The following is a 24,090-nucleotide window of genomic DNA, read 5'->3' as shown; positions in this document are numbered from 1 at the left end:
TACAGATATACTTATATACTACATACAGAAGGAGCTGTCTTGTCTTTTTAAAGTACTTGTGCAAGTCCTTTATGCATTTGTATCTTTCCACCATAAAACTTTTCACTTCATAATCAATTCACATTTAAATACCTTAGAAGAGTTAGATATATCATCTAGTTCAGTTAACTTATAATAAGGGATTTTTTTTTCTTGAGTTTTGGGGGTTTTTTGCGATGTGTGGCATTTGAAAATATTTTACTTAACAGCTTTTTGCTGATATTTTTTTTGGCAATTGGATTTCTCAGTCCTGTTTAAGTTAGCTTTGTTTATGCAATTGTATCTAGTATTGCCTGAGCATTGAAAGACTGCAAGTACATTATCAATGAACTATGGACAAGAAGTTTTTTTTTTCTTAAAGGACAAGATGTTTAGCTGGCATGACAGGAGGTAATGTCTAAATTACAGAAGGTCTTGCACCATAAGTCACATGTCTGCTATTCCATAATGTGCCCTGAGATGCACGAAGACAGACTGATGCTTTTCTAGATGATATGAGGTCTTGTCTCTTTGGGGAAGTTACTGTGCAGTCAGCTAACATATGACACCACTGTACTATTCTCTCCTCCTGAACACTCTTGGTGCACGTACACATGTACACGCACACACACAGCAGTCAAATACTATTTTAATATGACGATAAATTCACTCTACCGGTTTATTTACTGTACATAGGGAAATCTTAGCTGAGAATTTGTTGAAGTCCTTGAAGGAGACAGGAATACTTTCACCTTCAGCATGTTGACTTAGGCTTGTATCGAATCATAAGTGTTGTGGGGATACATCAGTTCCCTAGATATTTTGCTAAGGACATTTGAGAGCCCAGGTGGAAAAATGTGAGCATATGCGAGGGAAATCAGCACAGCAACCGCCATGGTCAGAATTTGGTCATCACAAGAGTGGCCATTTAGAAACCTGTGATAGGAAGCTGAACTAGGACCACCTCCAACTCCTGGATGCACATTTCATCTCTGAGAATTTTATTATAATGCATCAACATGAACGCTGACAGTCACGTTGCAGCAGCTGTTCATTATTTCAGGCAAGGTAAAAACACTGTGTTACACAGCTACTAGGCATGCCTCTGTTACTGTCCCTGCTGCTCCTACCTGTGCACCATGATGTGTTCACAAGCCAAACTGTAAGCGCAGTGGGGTGATGGTCTGCTGAAGTGAACAGAGGGACAGTGGCAGCAGTTACAGGTAATAACTGGGCAGATAGTGATAGAAATAATTTTCCATCTAACTGTGCAGCTGTGTGACAATATGCTGCAGTCACACCAGCTGTAGCAGCCTTTGCTATATTGTAAACCTCTTGTGCAGGGACTGAGCAATGCACCCCTTCTCTGTTAGCAGAGAGAAGGGGTGAAATCAAGAGCTCCTTCAGTTCTTCTGCTTAAAAGCTCAGCTGAAGCCTTCCAGTCCAGAGATGTAGCTAGCCATGCTAATCACAGTAGTCAGCGATGTGTCTGCAATAATCCAAAGATCAAAACTTGGAAGGAAGACATTTGTCCATTACTTTAAATCTCTCAGTTTCAGAGGATAACTTTCCAAATTGTTTTTTTAAAAACCCCAGCTTTTGAGGAACTCTACATATGCACAACTCCAGGTATTTTGCCAAAGCCATACCACTCTTCTAAGAGGCAGAAACAACACCTTTAGTAACTAGTCATGTCACCATTGCAACAGCCAAAATGTTTGCCAACTCCACTGCAGCTATCAGGCCCTACAAGTTACCAGATAACAGAGTCTATACATTTCTAAATAGTGCCAAGAACTTGCATAGCAGTATGTTGCCCCTGAAGCTGAAGGAGTCAATTCAGCATTGAATCTCCAGGGACAGATCTAATCAACCTGAGATGTGCTGCTGCAGTTTTGAAGTGTGGTTGGTACTGCACTAGTTGCTGCATCACATGCGTGCAGCACAATACTCTCTCACCCTTTGGAACCAATCTACTTATTTGAATCCAGGACTTTAGAAACTTTTTTGGTACTTTTAAATCCTTGCCTTCGTTCTCCTGGCACAAATACACAGAGGAGGGGACCAATCTGCATCTGCCAGAAGACAGCTCAACAATCAGAAAAGCTAAGCTCCTTTGTAATGGCAATTGACTTACCAAGCTACAGGAGGCTGGCAATATGTGAAAACCATCTGAGCAACGTAAGCAGAATAAGCTATGTCACACTCAACTGTGACAAGACTGTGTGAACAAGCAGCTCCCCTAGACCAGCAATCTCAAGATAACTCATGATCTTTACTGAAGTAAAAACAAGTGGCTTGTTTGCATTCTATTTTATCTGAATAGCAATGGTAGGACATTTATTTTATTGAGTCAAAGCACTAGAGATCTCAATTACTATTGAGACTAAATTCAGGATTTTTGTTCCTGAAATAAAAATAATGAACTGGCTTACTTAAAAAGCTATGCATGTGAACATGTTTCTTTATACAAATATTAAAGTCCTCTAGCTTACAATTTAGTTTCTGTCATTTCACCATATTACACTATGGCTTAAGAATAGATTTCTACAGGAGTATGGTCTCAGTCAAGATGTATTTCAGTGTTTTGTAGTCTAAAATGCAAATTACTTTATTTCATAGCAGGCTTTTACTGACCAGCTTCCATTAGATGCTACCTAAACAAAACAAAACAACAAACAAACAAAAAAGAAAATAAAAACAAATTTAAAAATTCATATGTACTTCTGTTTACCCAAAAATTGATCCAGTTTAGAAAATCAGAGTTGCATTGCAGAGAACACTGTGCTGATTTTACATCCCAGAGTCTGATTTGTGTGTAAGAAATGCCAATCATATTTGTCTTTAGGAAAATGAAACTTTAAAAAATACAGGCCAACTTTCTTTTCCAAAAAATAATCATGATTTTCTTCTACCTTATAGTAAATGTTCTTCTTGTAGGAAATAAAGCATTGTAAGTTTCCAAAATCAGAGTGACTGCTTCAGAAAGCTGGGAGGATGTGAGAAAACAGTTTCAGAAGGGATATCCCTACGTCCTTGCTTTAATAGTTACCATTAGTGGTACATTCAGAAAAGTTTTAGGAACTGCAGATATTTTTTACCTAAAAGGTAACCATGATTGAGCATGCCTGGGAAAAAGGCTACCAAATAAACATGGATGTTTCTCCTCTTCTGTGCAGTTCCATGAAAATAACCAACTTTCTCCTCCAGCCTAGACATTCCTCACCACAGATCTGAGGTGGCTCCTGAGTTTATAATGTCCCTCTGGGATTAACAACATTTGTTCATAAGTAGCCTCTTAAGAATCTTTGTTTTGGATTCTCCCTAGTAAAATATAAGATTCAAACTGCTTCAGCTGGAGCATAATGAGGTTAGTTGCATCATTATTAGGTTAGAAAAGGAAGCGGCATTTGCTTCAAGGGAACCCAGATAGAGTTCTGTGAGTGTTCTGAAGACCTGGGAGATGGCTGAGGAGCAGTGACACAATCCTTCTGAACTTCTTTGTTTCCAGTGGTCTTGTGATCTATCAGAATCACCATTTCCTCACCCAAGTGCTAGATAAGAAACCACATTCCAGCTTCTCTGCTGGGCCACAAGACAGAGACGACTTCGTTTGCATCTCAATGTCTCACCCAGTCACAGGAGTTGGGAGATGATGCAAGGGATTGCTTGCCTTGCAAGAAAGACTGGGTGGGGGTCCTCCATTACTTCAGGGTTAGGGTTTCTCATAAGCAATATTCTATTTCTGTGAGGTTTTTTGATGAAGGTATTTTTTGTATGTGTGGGGGGAAAAAGGAGCTCTTTTGTTCTCCTTTTTCTTTTACCTTTTTTTTTTTATAGAGGTTAAATTCTGAGTTAGAAGTCAGCTTTGAAGCTTTGACCATTGTGTAACTCACATGCTTAAAATTCGAAACTTTGATTGATTCCTGATTCATTACTCAATGTCTCTTCCTGATTTCTGGCAGGTGGTAATTTCTGTGGTTTGTGTTCTGTGTTTTGGGAGATTTGAAAGCTAACTGGGGGGAAATAGTGGGAGTATGCAAGGAAGTATTGTCATGAATTGTTGATACAGAAGTTTACAAATCTAGAATAATTTTCACATTGTATTGATGTTTGTCTAAAATTTAAAGGTAATTGGTGTTTTTTCCTCCTTATACTAAAAAGGATATTTTAAAAAAATTCTCAGAAGTATTTACCACTTCCTGACTCTCCTAATTTAAACTTTTACTCTAACAAGTTGGAAGTTGTAAATCCAGTCAGTATTGTAAGATTCCTCTGACCAAGATCAATTTTTTACTGCCCATCAGTACTCTACAGATCACAGTGAAAGCATTTGAACAGATTTCAAAGAAGGTGTGGGTAGGATTTCACATACTATTTAATATTTGAAATCACATTTTGTTTTGGTTTAATGATCCAACATTTCTATTTTGAGATGGAAACAATAATAAAGTTCAGAGAAGTATAAATCTTTCAGTGTTTGATTATGATGTTTGTGCTTCTGCAAACCATTGTAAACAGCTGCACAGCATGAAAGACAAATCTGTCTCTTGGAGCTGTAGTGTCTAAAGTACAAGCTGACATGCTGGAAAGTATTTCCCATGATAAGGTTAGAGACTGTGAGTGAGGTGAGGAATTATTTTTAAACTTAAAAGCTACAGGCTGGGCTTCATTAACAGATCATGTGAGAGAAGGTTAAACAAAAGCTGCTTGCAGAAGAGCAGAGAGGCTATTGAAACAATCGAATACGGGTCTAAAGTTTGTTTTCCTGAAAATCAGGTAAGAGCAAAATGACTGCATGTGCTTTTGTGGTAAGAGCAGTGGTGACTCACACCTGCTGTTATTTCTGCTTTACAAACAGAAAGACTGAGGAAAGAAGAAGCAGTAATGTGCAGCTGTGGCCACTGAAATCAAATTAATGACTATGAACAAATCTCTATAGGCTCTTCAATACCACGATTAGCCATGGTAAATTGTAATGCATCACATCTCTTCTCCTATTTCTGCTAGTCAAGCTAAGTGCCAGGGTTTCCTAGTTTGGGGAATACATGTGATATAAATGAGTGAAATGTGCATTGCCTTGTCAGTCTCTGAAATTCAGTTGAAGCATTGTCAGCCCATTGATCCTCAGGATGCTGGCAATTGCTGCCAAAATTACATTATAATTTCAAATATTTTAATAACTTCTTAATCACTGTGGCAGAGACGCTACACCAGGTCTTTTGTAGAACTTTTGTGGCCACCAAGGACTTTCTTGATTTGAATTTTTGCACTATCAGTAGAGCAGAATTTCTTTTGATCTCTCCTTTGGTCAGCCTTAGCCCGTGATGCATCCTAAATATATTCCACAAGCTTCAGGACAGCACAGCAGAAGGCAAATGACTTCTGCACTGGTTGTTCATTTGCCACTGAAAGTGAGTGTGTGCAAGAGGACATTCATCTGGATATGAGGTAAAGCTGATTTAGTTAGTGGCCAGCATGAAACAAGATACTTTAGGAAAGGCACATCACAGCAGTGTCTGGATGGCTCCATGACAAGGCCATACATAGTGCAGCAGCTGCAGACCTGAGGGTTGAACACTGCTTCTCAAACTTGTCTCATGAGCAGCTACATATAAGCTTATGCAATTTCCTCTTGCTCCATATGGAAACATCCACAGGGATTTTACTAGACCTTGCCCTTGGGCTTGCAGAAGATCACAGTGAGTGACTGACAGAGTATTCATAGAATCACTTCTCATCCTTGTCACCAGTCTTCCTCTGCTCTTATAGCAGGCTATCGCATAGTGGGTGTGCATTGCCAGAAAAGTGGGCTGACCTGGAGTGGTCGTGATGGTGCCTACAGTAGCTTACAGCTGTGCTGGCGTGTCTAATATTGGGGCCTGCTCAAGCCAAGCCTCACTATTCACATTACAACGTACTCTACCTGCAAATTCCACCCTCCCTAAGCTCTATTGCTCAAAGTCAGACTTGGATATTAGCTAAATAAGCTGTTTTACACACTGGCCTGCAAACAACTCATTACTGACCATATCCATGATCTAATGCAAAAAATTTGGCCTTTGCTCATGGCTGGAAAGGTGATGGTGAAACCCCTTTGTTCAGACGCTGTCCCAGTGCTGTGTACCTGGGTTGCCTTCTGCTCTCTGGCCCCCTGATAGTGGTCCCAAGCTCTCCCATTTGCATGAAGGGCAGACACTTGAGCACACACTGCAATCCCCCTGTTTCCTCTCCCCCAGCTGACTTTTTTTAAGGACTTTGTTTTTGGCTAAACAAGTAACTGCTCAAAACAGAGGCTGTGTTTAGGGGTATTTCCAGTCTGCTCCAGCTACCATGTCTGTTAACAAAAGCTTTCCTTGGTGCAGGTTTCAGTGCAAATTTTCAGAGGCCCTCAATCCTGACACTTGGATCTGGAACTAGGTCCATTCACAAGCTGTCTGCAAAAGGTTAATCCCCAAATACTATGATAAAGAGAGACATAGAGGAAGGAAGGGTGAAAGAAAGTGAAGAAATATACAAAAGAATCAACACACTAGCAGTCTAGAGTTTACCTAAAACACCCTTAATTTTGTGACCATTTTGATTATATGTACAATGGCAAATACTAATGTAATTATTAAAAAAATATATTTTTTTCCCTAGCAAATAAGCTTGAATTTTGTACTTTTTGTACTTTTTTTCACACAGTATTAGTACATTAGCACAGCTGGACATCCACTCTAAATAGTCTTACATTATAACAAGGCAAGGACACCCCCTCCATACTGGCACAGCTATCTTCTTCCTGGGTTTCATGAAAAAATGTATCCAGAACTCATATTTGAGATCACACACATTATGTCATCTGTTGTTCAATAAACTGAGTTTGTACTGTCCTAAACCATTCATGGATTGTAAATTAAAATTCCTAGAAAGAAGGTTTAGTTATTAATGGAAAAATATACTTCAGAGATGTTCTGTATTTAGTGTACTATAATAATTTCAATTAAAATGCTCCATCATAAATGGAGCATAGAAATGTCTCCCCTTGAAGCAGTATTTAAAAATAAAACAACAGCATTCTCTAATCAAATACTGATGAGACTCAGTTGAGTTATCTAGTAAGATTTCTAATACCATATAGAAAGCTATTTTCTCTTCTTCTTTACTTCTCACTGAAAGAAAAGCCAAGCAGAAGTGGCAAAGTCCAGCTGGGACAAGCCTATACTTCCTCCTGTACTTGGCCACATTTAAGAATTACATTGTCTATTGCCCAGTATGCAAGTCTTCCGTTGCCTTGTTTGTCTGAAGGGGGCTGGAGACATTAAATCAAAGAGTCATCAAAAAAAATCTTTCAGAGAAGTATAAATCTTTCAGTGTTTGATTATGATGTTTGTGCTTCTGCAAACCATTGTAAATAGTTTAGAAAATTTTGACTCAGACAACTGTCTGGCTTTTCTTGTTAGCTTTCAAACCGGAATCGATATGAACATATTTTTAAATGATACCGGAATGTCTAGCGTGGATATGTCTACATGTTTTAGCTCTGGCTGTAACATGCCCTTTTCACCTGGACTCAAGGAGAATTTTGTGTCTGTCTGATGATCCTGTATGAACCCAGTGCCACAGAGGTTGTTTGCTCCTCCTGCAGTAACCTCAGTGAGGCAGAAGTCCATCTCCTCAGCCCCGAGCCCCTCTGCCGCCAGTGGTCTTTCTCCTAATCTTCCCTCAGATGACTGAGGTTGTGTGCTGACAGCTCCTGACGCAGAGTGAAAATGAAGACAAAGGACAGAGTTGCTAGAAGTGACTGATAGTTGGCTTAAGCAGAATATGTGTGATTTTTTAATATTTCCCCTGACTTTTCCACCCATCAAGTCAGCTCATAGTCCATTTTAGGGCTCTTTTATGCCTCAAATTCTTCAAAATAACAATAGCAAAAATAAGCTCTTCCTCCCCCTGTCCCCAAGCTTTATTACCAAGACCATTCACTCTGTTGAATTTGATTTCATTAAGTGTTAGCCTTACCTTATCACTCACTATCCTTTGAGAAAAGCAGAGGTCAGCAGCCACCCTAGATATTGTGTTAATGCACATTGTGTGGTTTTGGCTAGATCTTGACTGAAGATAATCAAAGCAAAATAAAAAAGAGATGAAAAAACACCTCACTGTATTGGTATCACTACTAAAAGCAATATTTTGCATTGATTAAATTTATCTTCCACGAACATTAACTAAAAATACTTTGTTAACCGAGACCTGTGAGGGAGTAGGGGATCAAGCCTGAAAATAATTCAGGACTAGTTCTCTATAAGACCTCCACACAGCTGTCAGAACTTGTTTCTACATATTTTCCTAGGTAGAGCCTGGTTGCAGAAACAAATTTTCTGGGCTGACAAATCAGCATATGTGTTGCTGCAGTACTGCCCAAACTTTAGTGGAAGAAGATGAAAGCCAAAATTTGATTTTAATTTTTTTAAAGGTGAATTGCTATGTTTTGTTTGCTATGTTTGATATGTTTAAGTATGTTTAACAAGGGCTTGAAGCATTTTTTATGCAAAACACTGGAAAGAAAATAAAAAATTCATCTACTGCATTTGTAATTCGGTTCAGCTCAGATGTAGTTCCACATCCTAAATTCACTACAGACATGGCCCAGTGAGGTCTTGGCTGCCCTTTTGCTGTTCTCTTCCTCAAGCAGAGAAATCCAAGAGTATACTGTTCTCACATACTGGAGCACAGGTACAGTCACAGCCGGCGAATGTAGCAAAGGTACATTCTCAGCTGTAGGGTGCAGTGAGTTTTTTTATAATACTGCAGATACTAGGGCTGTGGGTAGCTCTTTATGAATACTAAGCAAGGGAGATATGAAGGAACAGTTTTATCCTCAGGTCCCTGGACAACCTTATCCTTACGTTCAGTTATGTACTTGCAATTGTGTATATGCATAATTCATTTGCTTGTTGCCTGTTTTCTCTGTATTTCCATTTTGTTCCTCTCTCCCACTGGTTCTGGGAACCACCAGGGCTACCTCACATTTCTCAAACAACCTTCCTAAGTCAAGAAAATCTGCAAGTTTCACATGAATCATAGTGAAGCACACAGTGCCTTACCGTGCATCCTAATGTAGGCTGAGCTGAAAGTGTGTGAGTAAGAGTTTTGTGTAAGAGTTTTGTTAGGTAGGCAATGCAGAATAAATGGTGAGATTCACACTTGTCCTGCTTCCATTCCCTTAGTCAGATCATCAGTACCTTGTGCTTGTTTTTTCCCTAGACAATATAAGACCAAGGGCACCATATCATCCACGTGTCTATTTCCCTGCTGTATCTTTTGATGAAATCTTGTATCTTGTGATTGGCCATCACGAGTCAGGTGTGAAAGGGAGAAATCTCCAACTTGCCTGGAAGGCAGCTTTTTCAGAGGAGAGAAGAAACCAAACCAGAGCCTCTGCTGGGGGAAAGCCAGGGAGACCACAGCTGCCACAAACCAGTGCTTGGCAGCTGCACTGCAGTGTTCCCTGATCTGAGCATCTATAGCTCCAATCTGGCACAGCTTGCCAAGTGAGGATGGGAAGAGATACAGAGAGAAAAGAATGAACAGGAGACAAAAGTGAGTTCCAACATAAAGAAAATGCATTGGTTCTGCCCTTACACTACTTTTTCTGCCATCCATGTTGACATCTATCTCCACAGCTGCTCTCTCATTTATTTGCAAAAGATCCCACAGATACCTCTGTGTTATTACTGAAGTCTGATGGATTCTTGGAATTGATGAACTGTAGCTAAGAAGAACACTTCCTATGTAAAGAAACTGAAGTATGCTGAAGTAAATGGGCAGTGGAATATCCTTGTTCCTATGGAGCTCAAGACTTTGCACTGCAAGCAGACATCCTACAGACAAAGAAGGAGGCAAAGGCAGGATGAGTTTTGCTTTTCTCTTTGGCTGTTTCTGATTAGGTAAAGTCTGGGGTAAGTGAAATTGCTAAAGATTGAGCATCCTGAGACTGCCAGGTGTGATGTGACAATGTGCTTCTCATCAGCAGCAGAAACTGACAGTGACAATAAACATCAATAGTTTTCCTAAGAAAGACTCTTAGAAAAGCAGTTAAGATGAAAGAATCATCACTAAACGTCAATATATTGCCTGAGTATGCAATTAGTATTATTATTGTGTATTATTGTGTATTAAAGTGTATTATTCAATACACTTTTTAGAGATAGAAGACTTTCCCATTTCTGTGGATGGCATTTCTACAACACTTGGCAGGAACCTCCAGTCATTTTCTGAAGACACTGAAAAACCATGCCTTGTATTATTATCCACAGAAATGGTCTCATATAATTCTGTCAATTCACATTTTATTCACATGAATAAAATACACACACACATGCACACACATATACACACACACTTTTGAATGTTTGCAGGACTAAACCCTAAATACCTAAGCTCTCTGCTTCAGTGGGATGGAAGAATTATTTTTTTCTGCTTGGGGAATAGCTGATAACACTAAGTCTTTTATGCTCTTGTAATGCGCTGCATCATTTTTTTCCCCAGCACTGTACTAAATTTCAGGAAGACTAAAATAAAAAACTAATTATAGGGCACATATATGCAGTCTACTAAATAAAGTGTCTTTTGAAGAGTGTATAATTTAAGACAGTATTTCTCAGAAGACTAAATGGAGAGTAAACTGACATTTTTTGACACCTGACTTGAGAAATTAACAAATTTCCAAGAGTTGTGTAAGCAAATTGTATACTATGGAGGCCAAGTGAACTGCTAAGAAATTTTCTTCCTGTCCCAAAGCTACTGTGAAGACCACACAGCAGCTTTTGCCAGGGTTACTTTCTGCAATGAAGTGTACGAGGATCACTAGTGTTTTGCTTCAACCTGTACAAGTGTGTATGTATCTATCTCCAGTGTCCAAAAGGTCCAAATTGAGGGCTTAAATTAGCATCACAAGCTGAACATTTTCTTCAGGCAAGAGTTGATGAAGCTATGCCACTCACAGATGAGATTAGCAGTCACATTACTTGTACATGGAAACCGGCAGGGTTAGGGCAGAAGATCAAAGCTGCTGTTTTACATAGACCTTCTTATGGCTTTTATTTTTTCTTCACATGTCTTTGGGCCTTGCTTTACACTTTCTTGTCTTACTGTCTCTGTTAAGTTTTCTTTTGTTGCTGGAATAATTTGATTTCTTTGGAGATTCTCAGACTGGAATAGATGTGTTTGGTTTGTTGCCTGTCCCCCTTCTCTTTGACCCAAAAGCCATCCCCCTGTGCTGTCTGTGCTGTAAACATCCCTGCAAACCTTTCCTTTCCTTCTTCTCATGTTGTTGCCCAGCTCTCTGTCTACATGGAGGAGGTAACTGAAAGCACTCAGCAGAAGATGGAGTGGAGAGTAGTGTCCTCTATAGTGTGTTCTTTGGCACTGAGCCTGGTCAGAGGGGTACATCCACACGCCACTATCATGGGCAGATAAAGTTCCTAGAATGCTTGATCAAGAAAGGCATCATGCTTCCCTTTGAGAACAACTCTCAGACTCTTGTGCTGCAGAAGCAGCATGTGCCTAGATGCATTCTTATCCAACCAAGACTTCACACAGATGTTTAAAACTGTGCAGCAGGAGCCCTGCTAGCACAGTAACTTTAAATGCATGTGCCCACACATGACTTACTTGGCTAGCAGCTATTGCAAATGAAACTAGTTTTGCCAGTAGCTTGGGTCGACATAGTCTTTTTCCCATTAAATAGGTCACAATGTTGTTTTTTGATTTGTGCTCTTGTTTACCAGATTCTTATTGTGGCTGACAGCCTGAAGGCACGGTGTTGCAAAGGGAGAGTGGGATGGCTGGAGGTCTGATGAGAGATGTGTCCCTCTTGTTGCAATGCCCTCTGTATCTCCTCAGAAGCCCCTGTACAGACAGACAGGAGGTGAGAGAGGGGAGGAGATGGGGTCAGGGCAAGCTTTGCTATGCAGTTTGATGATTGTGCAATGCTGTCCCCAAGCAGAGACTTAAGTCAGTGCAGCAGTGCACGCCAGGGTCTCCCTGCACCAGACACCTCCCCTTATTTTACCCGAATGCATTGCACACAGGCTGTGCAGGAAATCGGATGTAATAGATTTGTGGTTATATTGCGAAAAAAAAAAAAAAAAAGACTGCATGAAATCAGCATGTTTGTTTATCTTATGGAATGGTCATATGAGAGAGCCCTCACCTTCTTTCACTGGTAAATTGTACAGATTGTGCCTCCAAGGGTGATGAGAGACAAAACCAAGACCATCTCTCTCACCTCTCAGCTGCAAGTGTGCTGTCAGGAATCAAGGAAGAATTGTAAAACAGCCAAACAAAGGAGGAATTTGGCAATGGCCATTTTGAAATAAACCTGTTTGTGACAAGCAGTGACTGTGGCAATATTTACGCTATGATTCATACCAAAGTGCAGCACCTGAAGTTCTAGTCTGGATGACTTTTAGGATAGAACCAGCAGCAAATACTATTTTAATGTTTAATAATGAGAAAGCAAGCATCAAAGCCACTCTTGGCTCTGGAACTGTACTGATTTAGAGTAGTGTAAGAGCTGGCTGGAAGCATCTGCACTGCCAGGTGCATGTTACTTGTAACCGCCTATCTCTCTGTATTCACTTGCAGTCTCTCTTTTATGTGACAATTGCTGTTACAAGAAACTCTTAGCTGGCATATATCACATTAGAGCCCTTTGAGGATGCTCTTAGAAAGTCCCTTACACTGCCTCCCACTCCTCATTGATGACAAGACTGAACCTGCATCTATGCCAAAGGGCCACCAACACTGCCTGTGTCTTAAGCTGCAGGCAGCTCCTGGAAGCCTCCTTACAAAGAGATATAGGCATGTTATTCTCTCAGTGCTACTGGATAAACAAACTGCTACAGCCAGGAAGGCATCAGAGATGCTTCGTATGCCTGGTTATTGATGCTGTCAAAAGGCAGTTTTTAGAAACTCAGCAAATTCCAGTGGACACCAGTGGGAGCTCCATGTTTTTACACTACAAAAACAGCTCTTCTGAGGGAATCAAAAAGTCAGGTTCCTATTTCTTTACAGAAACTCAGCTTCAGAATATGAGACTGTTCTTCCTCTCCTGCCCTAATAATATTGATAAATACCTGGTGAGAGAAAAAGCCTGTCTTACTGGCTGTCTTACCAGGGGAAAATGAGATCAGAAAAGGGGGTGTCTACAGATTACTTCCACCAAGCAGATCTTTGCTTCCAACAAAATCTTCAACATTGGACTTCTCAGTTTAGTCCTCAAAGGTACTTAGTGGGTTTTTCCTACCTAAAGTACTTATGCAGGGAAGTATCTTCACACAGGCTGGTTGGGTGACTCTGCTTAGCATTACTTGTTCTCTTAGTTTTTCCCTGTACTTAACTATTGAAGCTAGTTTTAAACAGTTTAAAGAAAACACCCATAAACATTTAAGCAGGAAAAAAAATTAAGAAAACCCACAGTTTTTAAAACAGAAAAATAACTAATCTAGAGCCTGGAAGAACTGCTTACGTGACAAACCTGCTTGCTTACATTTTGACTTCTCACCTGTCTCTAGTTTTTCACTTGGAGGAATTCTTTGTGGGAAATGCAGGCACAGAAAGCTTCCAAGGCCTTGAGCATACAAGCTCAGAGATAGAGATGGATACAGTGTTTGACCTTAGACCTTGGAGAAGGCTTGAAGGTTTAGAATAGACTAAAATTAGAACAGAGATTAAATAAGAATAAAGATGTGTAGTTTAAGCAGAAATATGTTTTAAGGCCTCATATAAGAGAACGAATATGCTAAGCAAGATAGTAGAATACAATTAAAGTTTAGCAATAGAACTTGTTATAGAGTTGATAAAAGTAGAAGATACAGCAGTAAGTTTTTGTAGAGTTATATGATTGGATAGAAAAAGTAAAATGTAGCAATTAACGATTAGTCATGAAGGTGCTAGCGAGTTTTGTGGAAGTTCAGAATAAGAAATTTATTAAAGACATTGTAACTAGAATTATAATGGCTTCTGATACAAGGCTTCTAATGTGATTATTCCATGAGACTGATTTTGAAATAAACCATCTTTTAAATGGCTCTTCAGTCGACCCCGTCTTTCTTTATCCTGAACAATTCTTGTTTCTTTTCATTTCCATTTCAGGTTTATGTCTTTTAAGTCATTGCAAATGTATTTCATATCCTGGCTAGTGTATTTTTTTAATTGCTGGAGAGGTAAAAGTTGTACCTCTGCACTTTGGAAGCGGGCTGAAAGGCTGCTGTTATCTACATCTGAAGCAATGACAGATCCTTTGCCTGTCATGAACTGGACACCTTTTCCCCACAGCATAGCCCAGTCCTTTCTGCTTATTTATTTTGATGGGTCTGTATATTTGCTTTATACATGAGGAGGAAATAATTCACAAATTCAGATTTCCAGAGCCGTAATAAATTAATATAAATAAAAGTGACAAAACATACATGTTAATACGATTACAAATAGCTTTCTGTACTCCTTTTTATTAGAGACACAAAGACTCTGGAAATTGTAAAAATGAATACCATCCTCCATTCACATGAAGTGTCACTTTCCCAATCTGCCTATCTTCCCCACCATGCAGAAAACATCTGAGGACAGGGAAAAATGTGAGGAGGATGCATCATTAGTAAGTCTGCAGCTGATACTGTTACACAAAAAATGCCTTCTTCCCAGCAAGCAGGATCAAATTGTGAGAAGAGAGGTGCTGTAAGTTCTTTACTAGAAAAACTAAGAAAACATGGACCACTCAGAGAATAAGTTCACTCTAATCTACAGAAACAGTTTAGCTGTGACACTGTCCACAGTCTGATATCCAGCTGCAATACCTGGGAAACCCACCATCCAAAAGCAAGCCTTAATCCTTGGTCACACCTGACCTGGTATCAGGGTCCAAGCTGGCTGACCTCTGCTCTAGCTCTCAGGGTGTGGTGCCTTTCTCAGAAGGCTGGTCCTGGAGCATGGTCCCTGCAGACACCTGGGGCCATGTGCCAGCCTCAGCATGGCAAACCCCGCTGCTTTGAGAGCAAAGAGTGAACAGATTAAATGAAGACTGTTCTTCAGAAGCAGGATCACAGAACATCCCTTAAATTCATCAGGGATTTGTTCAAATACAGGAAGATGCTTTCTGACTCACTGACAGAACTAGCATGATTTGTTGGCTTATTTTTTTAATGGATAATTGAACCCAGACTGAGTGATGTAGGTTCAGGTCTTGAAACCACCAGTGGTATTGGTTGTGCAATAAATGGAAAACTGAATCTTGCTCAACTTATAACAGTACTTTGAATTTAAAATTAAACTTGCTTGTTATATTGGCTTAGGAAGCAACATTTACAGCAGCTGCTGCCTATAAAATATAAAAGCATGTGTTTTTTCCCTTTTCACTTCAGACCAAAAGGAAAATAACAAATCCAAAAGCCAATAGACTAAAAATATCTGATGGATATAATGAAAAAGATGAAGGGGGACAGATGACACACAGATGAGTTTTGCTTAAAAATGTTTAATAGTGAGTAGTACTGCATTTCTTCTTCATGTTCTGTGCCTTTTCATCCACACCTCCATCTAGCCTCTCTCCTGTCAGTGCTTGTTTTGTCGCAGCATGTAAAGTCCAGGCCCTGTTGAGGCAGAGTGGCAATGGCTCACATCTGCTCAGGTCCTGCACCTGTGACAATGCTGCAGGACGTGCACAGCCTATATAGCTCTCAGAAGCTTAGCAAAAGTAATGGTCATTTGAAAGCCCAAGAGCTTCTGCAGCACTTAGACTTGAGCTAGTTTCAGAAACATTCCCTCAGCTGAGCTGCAGCCCAGCCCTTGCAGGCAGGGCAGGACTGTCAGCACACCACAAGAGAGCTGGGTTGAGGAAGGACTCTGCTATGTCAGCACAGGAATCCTGTGACGCAGGCACAGACGAGCATAGAAATCTGAGAGCACAGAAAACTTCCTTTTCCTTTTTTCAGTACTAACCCTGCCTTCATCACCAAATGGACCAGAATTAGCTGTACCCAGGAGCTTGAGGAGAGAAGGAAAGGGCTGTGGATGTCACTCTCCATTTTCTAACAGGAGTAACCTGGTACTGAAGAGAGCGCTGTGAGTCAGGAGAGGTCGGTCCCACAGTGCTGCATTTGTGGTGCTCTCCTCTCCAGGGAAGGTGCAGCTGGTACTCAGGGCTTGCCTTCCTGTTTGAACATTCTCCAGGGTACAGGCTTTCCCAGCTCACATCTGCTAGTGTTCCTGGATTTGGGATAGCTGCTGTTTCCCTGGAAGTGGGTAGAGGACTGATTTATATTCTGCCAAGAGCCGCTGGCATTAGACAGTTTAACTAGAGCTTATAGAAATACTTTTAGCTAAAACAAATACTGAAGTTAAACCTTTATATAGTTTGAAAGTATTTAAGGGTGTTGTTTACCAAGCAGTTCTGTTTGATTTGAACCAGGATTAGTGCTGAAAAAAAGACATTCTGGCCCCTCCTCTTCTGTCAATTCTCATTTCTGCTCTAAGCTGTAGCAGCAAGCTCATTGGGCTGCAAACAATGCCCTCAAAGCCAAGTGACAGCTTCTTCCTGCTGGATGAGTGAGCTGAACTGGCTGAGCATGCCAGGTATTAGTATGCACCCAAAAGACTGCAAAGCAAGGGCGGATAGGACAGGTCTTCCCCTTCTAGTGCAACACCGCATTAGATTAATTTAAGAAACCCAGGAAAAATGGATGATCAAAATTTACAGTGTTGGGACTAGAGTGCTGACTAATGGCAGAATCTGGTTAAAATCTCTTCTGTCGCAGGCTAGGCAGAGATTCACACCCAGCAGAATCTAATACACCTAGCCTTACATATACACATCCTTTAGAAACTCTCTATTACTCCCTCTCCATTTTTGCCAAAACATTCTGGACTAAAGTAAAACTCAAAAGTAGAAAAAAACAATGAGAATCACAGAAGTTGCTGCAACAGAGTACCTAACTGCTGCCATCTGTCCTGACTCCAGCTGTAAACACACATGCACTCTCACACCAACACCAAACAGGAGACGTCAGCCTCGGTCACATTTGTTGATCAGTTGCCAGCAGTCTCCTGATCAAAACACAAGGACTAAGGCTTTGAACTGTGGCTATCATCCAGAGGAGCACCTGCTCCTCTCTGCCCCAAACGTGTAGTTATGGTAGCTGCAGCATGCTTAGTTTTGTTTACTGTTTCCCACTAACTACACTTTTACGGGACAGCAGCTTAGGTAAGCTGAACACAGCACCTACTAAGCTGGCAGAATTAGACTCCCTCTTGCAATCAGCCTAAAGGGACTCTGTCAGAACTGGATGTACAGGGCTCTCCAGGAAACCATACCAGAACGTGGGCTGGCTTTAGAAAGAGTGGCTTATCTTACTTTCCAAGTGCCTTGTTTACCCGGACTGCGGATGAACAAGGGCCTCTGTTTCCCAAGACTCTTTCTGCATTATGGGGAGTAATGGACTTGTCATTGCCTCCAGCTGCCATTTAAAACTGTCTCTGCTCCCTGCAGAAAGCAGTGTAGATGTTTTCCAAAGGCGGGTGTCATTTTCTAGTCTGATTATTTCAACACTTAATTATTCCATTCTCACTCCCCATGGAGTTGGAATTGGCTTGTTGGAGCTGGCAATTACAGGTAGGCTTCAGGGAGCAGAGATTAAGAGAAACACATCTGACTTCCAAGATTTGAAACTGTTGCTGTAATTCAATGCCCTGATGGATTAAAAGCTGGAAGGAAGGACTATAGCTATTTATGATATAGCAAAGCTACACAGCTTGTGAAATTTGTTCCTCATGAAAGAACATCAACCTTTTTTTGACCCTAAACTCTGACTTCAGTCCTTAGCATCTAAACACTGCACCTTTGATCAACAGCTACTAGTACATAATATTCCCAAGCATCAACAAGGTTGAGAAGGCAGATAATTCACACATTTCCTTCTTTTTCACATTCCCATTCTACCTTCAACACCAGTTTCCTTCCATATAATTAATAGAAAAAGCAGGAGATGACAGAGAATATTGAATAAAGTCCCTCTTAAGGGTTACACTGCAGCCCTCCTCTCCCCACAGGGGCATCCAAGCCAGTCCCTTTGTCATGTCACCTACTGCATCTCTGCCCATCAGGAATAAGACAGTGATATTCCTGGCTGATGCTGGGAAATGTGAGGACACAACATGTCATCTGAACTTCCCTCTACCATAATACTGTGGAATACTATGGCTGTGGCTTTAAATATGTTTTACTATATAACATGATTTGGACAACACTTCTCATCAACAGTGGGACTGATTCAAACACTAATAAGAGGAAGGACATCCTCGCAATTAAGCATGTGTCAGCTGAAAACTAAGTGGCAGAGGCAGTTTAATAACCTTGCACCACACCCTGCCTGATGGCAACAGAGCACTCAAAAAATCCCTGTTGTTGGCAGTGCTAATAAAGGCCTTGTCAGAATTACAAACATGACACAGTATGTCTCTAGCTGGGAGTTTTAAGTGCTGGGAAGCACCCTCTGGTCCACAGTGAAGAGTCTTCTGCTGGGCACACAGAGGAAACACTTCTACCAAGCAGAGGAGGCAGAAATCAGACTCTCTTGGCATGAAAGACTGTGCTCTTGGACAATATTTACAATGAGCAATTCCAGCCCAATTTCTTAGTTGTCTTGTTTCACAATATAGCCAAAATCACTTACACTACAAGATTCCCAAACTTCATTATGTTTCCTAGATTTGAAAAAGACAAATTAATTCACCTGGGAGATAAGTTTTAAAAGTGGAAACTGCAGTAAGAGAATTCAAAGAGCTTCTTGTTACAACTAAAATTACTGTATATGCAACTAATCTGCTTCCCAAAATTGTCTTTAGCACTGTTTGCACACTTAACTTTTTGAGGTTAACCTCAGCACTGGCATAGGAATGTAAACCCTTGAGTTGGCTGAGATTAGGTCAGCAGATCAGTTTCTCCAAGCTACAAATGGAAATTGGCTTTAGCTCATGCAAAATGTGGCTCTGGGCCGGGTGGATGTTAATAATAAGGTTGCAGTGGCAATAACAGTCTTCATGCATGCTGTGTACGTGTGGATGCAAGGCTCTAAATTCCTCTTGGGGAAGGTGGTCTTCCTTCACTCTCTGCTGGGGCAGGGAGAGGTGGGGCTGAGTGCTGCAGCGGGCCTGCCCCGGCTGTTTTTCCTCCCCTCCCACATCGTGCCTGGGAGCGCGGCTTTGGCAGGAAAACCCCAGCAGCTGCCCCCACCCCACACACCGAAGGGTGTCACTTTGCCTCCCCCTCTCCAGTGGGAAGGTGTTGGGAAGCACTGTCTGTGGGAGCCCCCCCGGCCCCTTCTCTTGGCCCTTGTTCTGGACTGGTGCAGGGCATGGGAAGGTTGCCATAGTGCCTTTTTCTGGGAAGCCATGTGGGTATGACCTCTGGGGAGCATCTGCCCTCTTGTTTGTGTTCTTCCTGAGGGTGAGTACATTTCTGTGGGTAAAACACCTTGTTCTCTTGGTATACTTTTGGTATTCATTTTCTTGTTACTGTGTGTTTCCACTCCATTGTTTTTTGTATTCAGGAAATTGTTATCTCAGCCCATAGCTCTGCCTTTGCCCCTCTCTTATTGGAAGCTTCGGAGGTAAGGGGAGTGGTTTATTTGGATTTAATTTCCTGCTGGTGTTAAACCACCACGACTTCTGTCTGTTATGCAAAGGCGCGCTGAAGTCATGACTCCACTGTGGTAGATGTGTATCAAGGAGTTGTGGCTTCAGATTGATAGTGGGTTGCAGGAGTTTTTTAATACCAGATTTTGAAACTAATTTTTCTAACAACAAAAACAATTTGCATATTACTTCACTTACCAGTCAAGGTAACAGTTGGCAGAAAAGTCTCTTTTAGGAGATTATGGACAATTTCTGTTTTTCCATTGGAGAAAACTTTTCTTTTCGAGATTTCATTGAAACACATTAAAAACAATGTGCATCAGAGATGATGATAAATATTTGCTGAAAACAAGTGTTTTCCAGCAATTTTTATATATATTGGTTTCACTTCTAAAAATAAAAAGGTGTAGTCCAATGAACTGTGAAAGAGGCAGGAATGTTCCCCTTAGTGCTTAATGTAGCAGTACAACTACACACAAACATCAAACTTGAGTTTAGTGAGACCTCTTTGTGATTATGAAGTCTGCCCCTGATCTCACTGGTCAAATGTGAAAGATGCTAGCACACCATAAAGAAAAAACATAAAACAGTTGGACCTCTATTCTCCTCACCAGATGCCATATTTTGGTATTTGCAGGTATATCCATGGGAAATTCAGAGGTCGCATGCACACTGTGCAGCTGAATTTTGCTGGAGTTGGGCACATGGTTGAGCTGGTGGTATAAAGAGGCCCTTGGGACTATCATGTTTATCTAACAAGCACCCAATGCACTCATTTGACCTGTGCTCTCCTGTGCAATGCCTGGTTCACCTGGTGCCACAGACAGTGTTTCTCATGAGTGATGTAGCACTCCTTCCTGCAGTGAGCATTTAAAGCAGAATGGTGGGTCTGATAAGGGAATTGTGAAAATACTATGCTAGCTTGGAATACTGAACAATTAAATAACTGAACATCCTTACAGAAGATGAATGTATAAAACAAGGCAGAATTTCTCCCTGGCATGCTTTTCTTTGGTGACTGTGAGAGTTCTGTAGAGCTTTCCTAGCCATGATAGTAAGAAACAGGAAAACTGCATGGTGCTAAGTCACAGCTGGGGAGGTTGTTCTTCCTGTAAGTCTCCTTTACCTTCTGCTGAAGAACATTCTCCCTATTTTGCTAAGTACAAACCAACAGTATGTCTTGGAGAATGAATGGCAAATGGGAAGTCACATGGTAGCTTTGTATTCATGTATTCATATCTGTCCTTTAAACCCAAATTGGCACCCGATTAGGTTCCTTCTGTATTTTCCTGGGATGGCAGCAAAAAGTGATTTGCAAAACATTTCTCCGGCAGGTATGGGGGATAAAAAGGCCTGGAAATCTTCCTCTTTCCATTAGCACTTGGAAACTTTGTGCCTTGATTCATTTCTTGAAGCCTACATGGAAACTGTGTTAATCCATAAGTTTAAACATTCATGCAGCCCCTTTCTGAGCTTCTATAAGCAGATTGATACTGCAGATGATGCCTCTGAAACCTGTACTGGTACCTGATACCAGATCTAGCAGCTGCAAGTGATATTTCCTTCTGACTGTAAGCAACAGAGGAAATTTAGCCCATCCTATCTGATTCTGATTTGGTTATGGTGACTCACCTCCATACATGTTTTCCAGGGTAATTTTTACAACATTCTCTACTGGCAACACAATCCCCAGGGGTCTGTAGAAAATTTTTATTTTAAGTGTTCTAATTGTAGAGGATGGTGGGTAATTTCTTAAGTACAGCCAAATCTGAGTCTAATCCTAGGTATCCGGTGTTATTGGGAAACACTTCTAAAGAAATATCTTTCCTGCTTCTTCTGCAGATACATACCTTAGGAATGATGAAATAATCCATACTGTAGGCTTAGGAGAGTAAGATATGTTTCTGTCCTACAACTCATCTGGACCTACACTGATTTTCATATGCACTGACACATTGCCTTTGGCACAAAATTCCAGACTTGTACTTGTTTTTCCAAAATAAAAATTTTGGCTTAGCACTAATTGATTGCACTCAGTGCTCTGCAGAATACTTTTTTATCGCATTTGCAGCTAATAGAAAGATGTAAAAATCGTACAAAGTTATAGAGCTTTGTAGGTAAATTTAGTGATAGCAGGATTCGCTGCTAACCTTCTCTCTGTGCTTCTTTTGCTTAGCTGATGGCTACATCTGTTTTGACTTGTAAGCAGTCCTGTGTAGGGGTTCTGAAAGTGAAGCTGATTCATCTTTCATGGAAAATGGACTAGTCAAACTATAATTCTTTGTGGCCAGGCTAAAAAAGGTGATTTTGCAATGCAATGAGCAGCTCAAAAAGTGAAGCACGGGATGACTCAAAGAGTCATGCACATGCTGTCTTTTAACATCAGCAGTCAGGCCCCTCTAATGCAAGAGCCTTCCCCTCTCTCCCATGCTTCTCTGACAGCAGTTTTGAAAAGCACAACTTCATCCTCCCCTCCCTGTGCACCACATGCTGGTGTCTCACTCAGTCCTTACTCATGCAGATGCCAACCCTCTCCCCCAGCCCTCCAGCCTTCAATTGCTGAGGTGCAGCAGAAGCATCCTGACTATACTTCCAATGCATATAGTCCGGAAATAAACACATACTTCCAGTTACCTTCCAGATAACACATATACTTCCAGTCCACATATAGTGTCCAGGTGTGTTACAGTCAGCTGTGACCATGCCTGAATCCATAGGGAACATACCTTACCAAGCTGCATGCTGATCCTGTGCAGATACAACAGAGAGTATATTCATGAGCCTGGACACAGAGCCACCAGACATGCCTAGACCATTGCAGCAGGTGCTACATTTCTGCAGGAGGAATATGTGTAGGCTCAGGCTGTCAGCATCTCTTTGCAAAGAAGTCCATGTAAGATGCAGCATGTCCAAGCATTCATTCCTGTTTGAGACCCCATTGTCACCCTGCCCTAAATTCTTCTTAGTCTTCCTCTCTGCCTTGTGTATGCGAGTGCATATTGGTAGTGTAGGCGTCCTAGGCTTGGTGACAGCAGGAGCCAGAGTTTGGGCAAGGTGGTCCAGGTCTCCCTTGTCTCAGGGCAGGCCAGTGAATTTTAACTACATCAAACTGACTCAGCAACATAATTGCTTTCTGAAAAAGGATCTGTAAATATGCACGTGTTGAATTTGGACCTCACCCAAAGTAGCCTGGCTGATGCAGAAATGCTAGGTTAGTTTGGTTAATGCAAAACCGAACCAGGTCTACCAAGATCCTCAGCTGGCTTTGAGGCAGCGTAGCTGCTGGTCCCACTGCTCCTGTGAAGCTTGTTATGATAAATGGGGTAGCCATATAGAGGAATACCATCTGTTCCCTTCTATATACCGCTTATCTGACTTTGGAAGACCCAAGTACTTCTACCTGCAAAGTCTGAGTGGCTTGGCTGTAACCCTTTTGGATACCTTAGGCATTGTTTAAAACCAGTTTTCTTTCTCTTTTTCTACCCACTGCCTTGTCTTCTGAGTCAGACAATGCCTCAAAAGAAATGTGAGTGAATTAATTTTTCTTTCTTTCTTTTTTTTTTTTTTGACACAGTGGACTGAGTTTAACAAATAAAAAATCAAATAGAAAAAAATTTCAATATTGATCACATGGGTTTTACACTAGCTTCAAAGGTACTGCAATGCTCCATCTCTTCTGACTTAGCCAACAGCATGCTTCATTTACTTTTCTTGGAGTTACAATTTGGGCATTACTCCTCCATTTCATTGTCAAAGCTGAAATAGTGATGCAATTCAAATTGAGGCACCTGTTTTACATGATGCTGTAACACAGCATCTCTGCAATAAAAAGATTGCAATGAATTAGGGAGGTAACTTCTCCTTTGAAGGAGGAGCACAGCCAACAAAGTTTTGGGGCCTGGAACTGGCTCCAGCACAGCCAGCTCTAAAAACTTCACTGTTGTTCTCTATAAAGACCTGACCATTTAGGAACTGGCTCCTTTCTAAACCTCCTGGCTCTGTCAAGCATGTGACATTTGGGAGTTTCTAAACTCTTGTAGTTTCGTAACTTTTTCAATCACTTGAATCCCAAAGGTCCTAAAACCTGTGATTCTCTTCATGTTACCCTTGTCTCCTCATCCTTTTCAGGTGAGAAAAATCATATATATCCACCTCTACCTGAGGCTGTCTCTGGATGCCCTTGGCTACCTTAAAATCATTTGCATGTAACCACTGATCTCTTGTGGCTTTCTAAACTCAGCAGTTAGGTCAGTAACAAAACTTCTGAAAAGAGTACAACCAGTAACACCCAATAAAAACAGCAATACAAAGCACTTCTTTTATTCGATGCATGTTGCTGCATGCTGGGGAGAAATCACTGGAAAAATGGCCTGCACCAAAGTGTTTGCTTCTTCCCTG

The sequence above is a fragment of the Molothrus ater genome, chromosome Z (genome assembly GCF_012460135.2).
Source record: "Molothrus ater isolate BHLD 08-10-18 breed brown headed cowbird chromosome Z, BPBGC_Mater_1.1, whole genome shotgun sequence".
NCBI classification, from domain to species: Eukaryota; Metazoa; Chordata; class Aves; order Passeriformes; family Icteridae; genus Molothrus; species Molothrus ater.
The sequence above is the reverse complement of the archived record's forward strand: the minus strand, read 5'-3'. Positions refer to the sequence as shown.